The following is a 7,687-nucleotide window of genomic DNA, read 5'->3' on the forward strand; positions in this document are numbered from 1 at the left end:
CAGAATGCAGCTGCAAGACTAAGACAGCAGGTGGTCGCACATTACTCCTGCGCTTCAGGCCCTTCACAGGCAGAGCCTTGCATGGTTAAGCTCTCTCATTATATCCAGGATCTATTACATGCACAGACCCCTGGTCACGCATTGTGCTTTCCGTGTGGTGGCTCCAAGCCTTGGATTCTGTGGAAACCTTTAGAAAGACACATCTTTTTAGGCAAGTTTTTAATTAACAATAAGGTTTTGCTTTCCCCAAATATTTAGGCTATTTAATGGTAATTTGTAGAAATTTGTTTTCTTAAAATTTCTATGGTATTCTATAGATGTGTGTACAGTAATTATTTTATTTGTTTTATGTTTATCTGTTACTGGCTCGAACATGTACGGCTGAACTGAAGCCACGGTTACCGGCTGAAGCTGCTTTGTTTGGGATCACACTACCTTGCTTGTCAGGACCCGCCCTACCCAGCTTCTGATTTGCTCGTAGTCTGTTCTGTTAGGTATTGCACATGTGCATCTCCCAATAAAGATCAAATAGAAGTGAGATGCCTCACTCAGTAGTCAAAACGGAGTTCAACACACAAGGTGAAAAGAGAAGCTGCAGCAATGTGCAGTCTGACAAACATCTGGTGTTTCTGAAAATGAAATCATGTGAACCTGTTCTGGTGCAAGCCTTAAATGAAAGTATGAACCTGAGAATGAGCATTACAACTTCTTTATCACAACAAGTATCCTCGATAACTAAAATCATGACTTGGTAGCTTATGACTGGTAATTAAAGTTACTTCCAAATGATTGCTTTTAGTCTTCATCAGCAGTCTGCCAGCTCTGTAATGTTGCCAATCCAATTAGTCTCCTTTCAGCCAACCTTTTCCTGTTTAGTCCATCTTCTCCTTGGTGGTGGTAATTTTTCATTCACCTATCTGCTTCAGTCTGCTCTTAAAAATGCCAATGCAAATTTCCCCCAGCATGTTTGGCAACTGCTTTATTCATTTAAAATTTTGTCAAATTAAAAAATCATTTATTAGAATACTTTGGAAACTAGTGAACTAGAGTTGATTGATTTTTTTTTTGATTTGAAGTTTTTATACAGCTTTTATTTATGTGCATATTTACACATTTACTCTAATTGGATCATGCAGCTTCCCACAGGATTCGCTATTCTGTCATTTCCAATGTGTGAATGAAATGATCTCATTATACAATACGTGTGATTCCACATCCTGTCACTGTATATAGGCAGACTTATGAGTGAATTACATAAAAATCTGTTACATGTGTGTTTAAAATGAGCCAGACATTTAAAAATAGGTTTTTCCCTCCTGCAAACTGACGTGGTGAATGACGATGCCCTGGAGATTCACAGCGTGCCACTTTGAGTTGTCATGATTTGATGAAATGCAAACAGCCCCTAGAGGGAAAAGCCATGAATCTTTCACAGGTCCAACAGCCTGGGCTGTGCTCCAACCTGGCACTGTGACAGCAGGCACTGGCCATCCATCTACTGCAGCAGTCCCTGGCTCGGCTCCAACCTGGCAACCCAATAGCAAGCAGACAGATACTTGCAGTCAGGCTGCGGTGACCAGGCTTTAGAATTACAACAGAGCCTAAACACACACACTGAACACAGCCATCTGCGCTGAAAAAGGATGGATGCATTCTAATGTTTCATGTGTCTGTTGATGCAAATGTTTTAGCACATTGGGATACCGGAACACAAGATAATAGCAGGGAGCAGGGACACCAGCAGGGAGAAAATGTATTTTGCATTTTGACATCAAACCCAAACCAGCTGTTGCTAAATGCGCCAGAGCCACTTCTCGCTGTTACAGTAAACTAAGCCAGGAAGTGAAAATGAATGTTTATGTAAAATGTGAAGCAGAATCTGCTGCCCACACACAATTTGTGTAGGTGCAGGAGAGATGGTTTTATGTTGCTTAAGGCCTACAGGTTTTGATGTTTTTGAACATCAGAAATGCAAGCTGATTTCCGAGTCCACAAGCTCGAGAGGTCAGATCAAAACATTAAAGAGGTCATATTCTGCTTTTTAGCTTTCCCCCTCTCCTTTATTGAGTTGTATCTCTTTTTTGTGCTGTAACAGGTTTGCAAAGTGAAAAAGGCCAAAGTCCAGCCCAAAGGGAGTTCCCATCTCCCACAGAAAACTCTGCTCTGAACTGAAAACGGCTCGTTTGTAGTCCAGCCGCTTCCCTTTCATCCCTGTGACGAGACAGCAAATTGCGCATCATAAGTCTCACCTAGCGACTAGTCAGACATGCCCTCAAAAACACAGGTGGAAAAACACTTTAAGCTGCAGCACACAGTGACAAGAGGTCTGCCTGCTGCCTCCCCTCTCCCTTACAAACAATAGTTAAAGTTAGCATTTGCTACCCCCCCTGACCTTAAACATCACAACTAAATGGGCAGCTGTGGTTAGAGCGGGTTGCCTGTTAATCGGAAGGTCGGCGGTTCAATCCTCGGCTCTTCCAGGCTGCGTGTCGGAGTGTCCTTGGGCAAGATACTGAACCCCGAATTCCCCCTGGTGGCTGTTCCGCCAGTGTTTCTTAGTTTCTGTTTGAGCACTTAGGCTCGTGTAAAAGCGCTTTGAGTGGTCGAAAAGACTAGAAAGGCGCTAAATAAATACGGAGCATTTAAATGCCTAACCTCAACCTAATTCAAAACCTGAACCTTTAAACCAAGTTTGAACATTCAAAACAGCCCTTTGAAGTATTGAGGCACAGAATCTGGTCTAACACAAGACAGGCAAAATATATGCAAATACTAATTGAATTAGAAATCATTTTAAAAATATAAATACTGTAAAGTGTGTCATAACAAGAGTGACGGTGAGGCAACATCAGCCTACCTAGTCCACATCATATTTTATCTGAATCATTGCTACAAGAGGTTTAATTTCTTGCTCATAAACAACATAGACAAATATGATAGTCAACATTCACAACAAATCTTAAATATATAAATAAAATATAATGTAAATACTGTGTAAACTTGTATGTCAATATAAATAAACATTATGTTAAATTTAAAAGCTAAATCCATCCTAAATCACAAAACTCAAGCTTTATTCAACACCAAGCTCCACTTGCTGAAAAAGCCCTTGGGATATTGTCTAAAAAAGCAAGGACGTGAACTTTGAGTTTAGCTGCTTTATCACAGATAAGTAGTAGCATCGAGCTCATGGAGTTCATATAGCTGTGCTCGATGAAGTCCAAATAAGCAAAGTAACCAGCTGCTCCTGGCTCTACAGTAGGTACTAAAAATGTCAAATAACTTCCCAGAACATGTACTACTAACAGACAGAGCTTCAAAGCTGTATGAGCCTGACTGCTGCAAGACTCTGAGTCCAACTTTAGTTGGTAAATCAGCCGTTTTGGGTCAGCAGGGCCACGCTGAACATCTGGAGTACCAGCTGCAGTCCTGGTGGGCCGATCGACCTGCAGACCAGCAACACTAAACACCAAAAGATGAAAACAAAAACCCAAGCTGTGTAGTAGTAATGCAGCAGACAGGCTGTGTGTGTGTGTGTGTGTGCGCGCGCGTGTGCGCGTGTTTTGAGGTCATTATTCATCTCTGGAGTCCATATTTCTTTCAGCAGCAGATTTCCTTTGGCAGGCTGTGTTGTGCCTTTCACACACTGAGCTGACTGATCGTGTTGTGTACAAACTGTGACTGAGTCGACTTGACAGATAGCAATGGACACCACGTCAACAGCTGATGGCAAACAGGGAGAACTTCTCTTTCTGTGAATTTGTGTCACAGTATATATTATTCAAAGTGTACAAATTTTAATTTATGTGCTGCAAATATGACTATTAATTAAATTTTAAGAAAGTAATAAAATAAAAATTAAGGTTGAAATTATGTTTTCTCTTCCAGCACTCTGCTGGTGATGTATGGCTATTATAATACATTATGTATGTACTATAGTAAAAAGCACTGGTAGATGTAATAACTATTCTTTTATTCCAAAAGCTGTAAAGAAAGCAAACATATATGGTAAAGCCTTGGATGGCTTGAGTGTATGAAAGGGTAACCAGCGTACGGGACAGTCTAAAAAAGAAAGCGAATGTCCCTGCAACGAGGCAGAGATATTTTTTTGGTCAACAGAACACCTGGCAGTCTATTGGTTGGAGGATTTTGGGTAGATGGACAAAAAAAAAAATCTGAGAGCAAATGTTTGACAAGTGTGCAGGAGAAGGGCTGAAGCTGGAGGCAGGAAATCTGTGTAAGCAACAACATATCTGAGTGCAAGCTCAAAGCCTGAGCAGAAGCACAGCAAATCTAAAAGCAAGCAGCGGCTGTTTGAGTGCAAGGGCAGGGTTTTAAGGGAAAGTCTCAAAGTCTGAAAGTGAAATCAATAAATCATGCTCTCAAATTGAAAGACCATGCTCTTGAATAAAGATAATAAAATAATCCCATGTCACAAGTGCTTCACAGACATAAAAACAGAATATACACAGTGCAATTAAAGGCAGACCTAATCCACTCCAAATAAGAAGAATAAAAATAAATACAAATCTTGTGATTCATAGACATAAATCCAGTGTAATTAAGCATAAACATAAAAATACAAATCTAACAAAAAATAAGGCATAAACACCAACATTAAAAGCCAGTTTATTAAAAAAATTATTTTTTCAGCTTATTTGAAAGAAAATACCTCAAACTAAGAGTCTAGCAAGTGTTACTACTGTAGATGCCTCCATACAGACACCAACACAAGGGTCTGTTTACAGCACACTTTATTCAGTCCACCGCCTATATACAGACATTCCCAAACAGAAATCCCTCAACCTCGTTCCAACATCTCTTGTGGACCAGCTCACTCATGCTGGCCTCTCTCCTAACCAGCTTTGTCACAGTCCAACAAATAACATCCAAAACACAGGTCACAGCCGGCAGCTCAAAGTGTGTGCGAGTTCATTCAGCAGGCTGGCAGCCAAACGAGGGCCGGCATGCTACTACATTTAGAGAGAGCGAATAATTAGCCAACTAACAACAGCTGAGACAAGTTATTTTATTTTATTTATTAGTTTATTTAACAGGGACAGTGTACATTAACTAACATTTCTGCAAATGCACCAGAATTAGCCGAAAGGCTATTTTTCATATGTTGTCCCTGGACAGATCTTAAAATTGTCTACCTAAACAAAAACAACAATCAGAAGATTACAGTGAACAATACAAATATAAAAGAGCAGTAAAACAGATAATTCTTCAAATCCTGTTGATAAATACAGTGTATGAGTTTGCTATAATACAGACATTAGGTAAAAAAAAAATAATAAAAAATTATACTACACACTGACACAGCAGAGACACAAGTGGCAGCACGGTTGGGTTGAGGGAAGATACATATTCTTATTAATGCTGACATGTCTGATGTGTTAAGAACCAGCTTTTTAGATGTTTTTTGAACAGAGTGTATGAGGTGAATTCTCTGATGTTCTGAGGGACAGAGTTCCACTCCTGTGCTGCTGTGACTGAAAAGGCACTCTGACTAAATGCACTTTTCCGCAGAGGAACAACACAGTCTCCTCGGGCCGACCCTCGTGTTACTCTGTGCGGTGTTCCTGATGTTTACAAACTGGCTGAGTGGAGGAGATGACAGACCATGGATAATTTTGTATAACAGACAGAGGTTTGAATCCTTGATAACATTTTCCCAACTTAAAAGTTTATTCTTTTGTAAAATGGCACAATGGTGATATCTTGATGGTTTTTTATCCAGAATTTTGATAGTCTGTTTGTATAGTGATTCTAAAGATTTTAGTGTTGTTTTGTTTGCCTGTGACCAGGTTGTAAGACAGTAAGTGATGTGAGACAGAACCATACTGTACATGAACATTTTAGCTGCCTGAAGTGTGATCTTATGAACCGAAAATTTGCGACATTAAATTTGACTCAATTGCAGACCTTTTTTATCTGTGATTTAAATGCAATGTTTGATTTAGAAAAGTACATTGAAACTGTTTTATTTACGTTAAGTTTTAAGCAGGATTGGTTTAGCGATTCAGAGACATGGGCCATAGACTGTAAGTTTTTCAGCAATTTGTTTTGTGATTTTACCATGGGTATAAATGACTGTATCGTCTACGTACATCTGAATATAGACGTCTGGACAAACCGAATGGAGGTTGTTTATATAAAGTGAAAATAGCAGAGGCCCCAAAATAGAACCTTGAGGTACCCCTGTGGACATGGCGAGGGGCGGTGAGTGGTATTCACTGATCCTGACTGACTGTGAGCGATTCGATAGATATGATTCTATCCATTTTATTGCATCTGAGGAGAACTTAAATTTGCTTAGTTTGGTTAATAATATTTTATGGTTTACAATGTGAAAGGCTTTTTTTAGATCGAGAAACACAGCTCCAACCACACCACCTTTATACAGTAAATGTTATAATGAAATTTTCTATAAAAAAACAATTAAATGTTTTCGTCGTTGAGTTCTGAAACCAAATTGCATTGAATGAAGGGAAAATGTAGTGGTATTCAAATGTGTTATTATTTGTTGGGAAATTAGTTTCTCTGCAACTTTTGTCACTGTAGGTATGTTGCTGATTGGTCTGTAATTGTCCACTGACAATGGATCTCCATTTTTGAAAACTGGAACAACAGCAGCTGACTTCCACACACTTGGAAAAACTGCCTCAATAATGGAAAGATTGACAATTTTGGTTACTGGTGTTAATAATTTGGAACTGAGTTCTTTCAGCATGCACATATCTATGCCAAATATGTCTCTAGTTCTGGAAGCTTTTAGTGTTCTTATTGTCTGTAAGACTTCAGATTCTGTGACTGAGCCTAGGTTCAAAATTGGCTCTAAATTATTTATCGGACAAACATTTAGATTGTTAGATGGGAAGCTTTGGGCAATAGTGGATACAGATTCAATAAAAAAGTTTTTGAAAGAAACTTTGTGTCCTTTTTGTGTCCTGTCCTACAAGTTTTTTCAGTTGGTTCCAAATTGTTTTAGAATCCCCTTTTGCATTTTCTATTATAGTCAAGAAACAAAAAAATCTGCTTTGGCCTTATGTATAGTTTTAACAGTTTTATTCCTCAATGTTGTAAACAGATTTGAAAGATATATCACAATGATTGTGAAAGACATTTGTGGAGTTGTTGTTGTTGTGGCTGTACCGCGCTGTTGTCCCACGGACTCGCGACTGAAGCTTCTGTCCGACGCACCGACACACACCCTCGGACCCGGAGCCTCTCCATGTAGCGCCCCGACAGACCGCCCCGGCACCGCGCCATACACAGACAGACAGCTCGGCCACAGTTGATGACGGGTACAGAGGAAGGAGAGGATCAGGATGTTGTGCAGAGGACAATGGAGATGTACCTGAACATACCTGTAAGGTAGGAGTGACGCGTTTGTCCTCTGCACGTGGGTTAGCCTCTCCCAGCGTCTCGAAGTGGTGCGGGCCTGGGCACGGGTGGATGTCTCCGGATAACATCAAACACATGGCCATAATAAGTCCACAGATGATTGTGTCGGTGTCCTCGTCTTCTTGGTAAACTTATTGTAAAGTGGTTGGGAGACCAAAGTCACAGCCAGTGTGGAGTTTCCATAGTCGGTGCTTGCCTTTGCCAAATCATTGGTTGTTTGTATCCCAGGTCTTCATATTTTGACAGGTTGTCATTTAAATGAAGCAGTGGAAAGACG

Source organism: Micropterus salmoides, unplaced genomic scaffold, assembly GCF_014851395.1.
Source record: "Micropterus salmoides isolate LMB-PRFRI ecotype aquatic unplaced genomic scaffold, ASM1485139v1 Ms_hic_scaffold_8, whole genome shotgun sequence".
Lineage (NCBI taxonomy): Eukaryota > Metazoa > Chordata > Actinopteri > Centrarchiformes > Centrarchidae > Micropterus > Micropterus salmoides.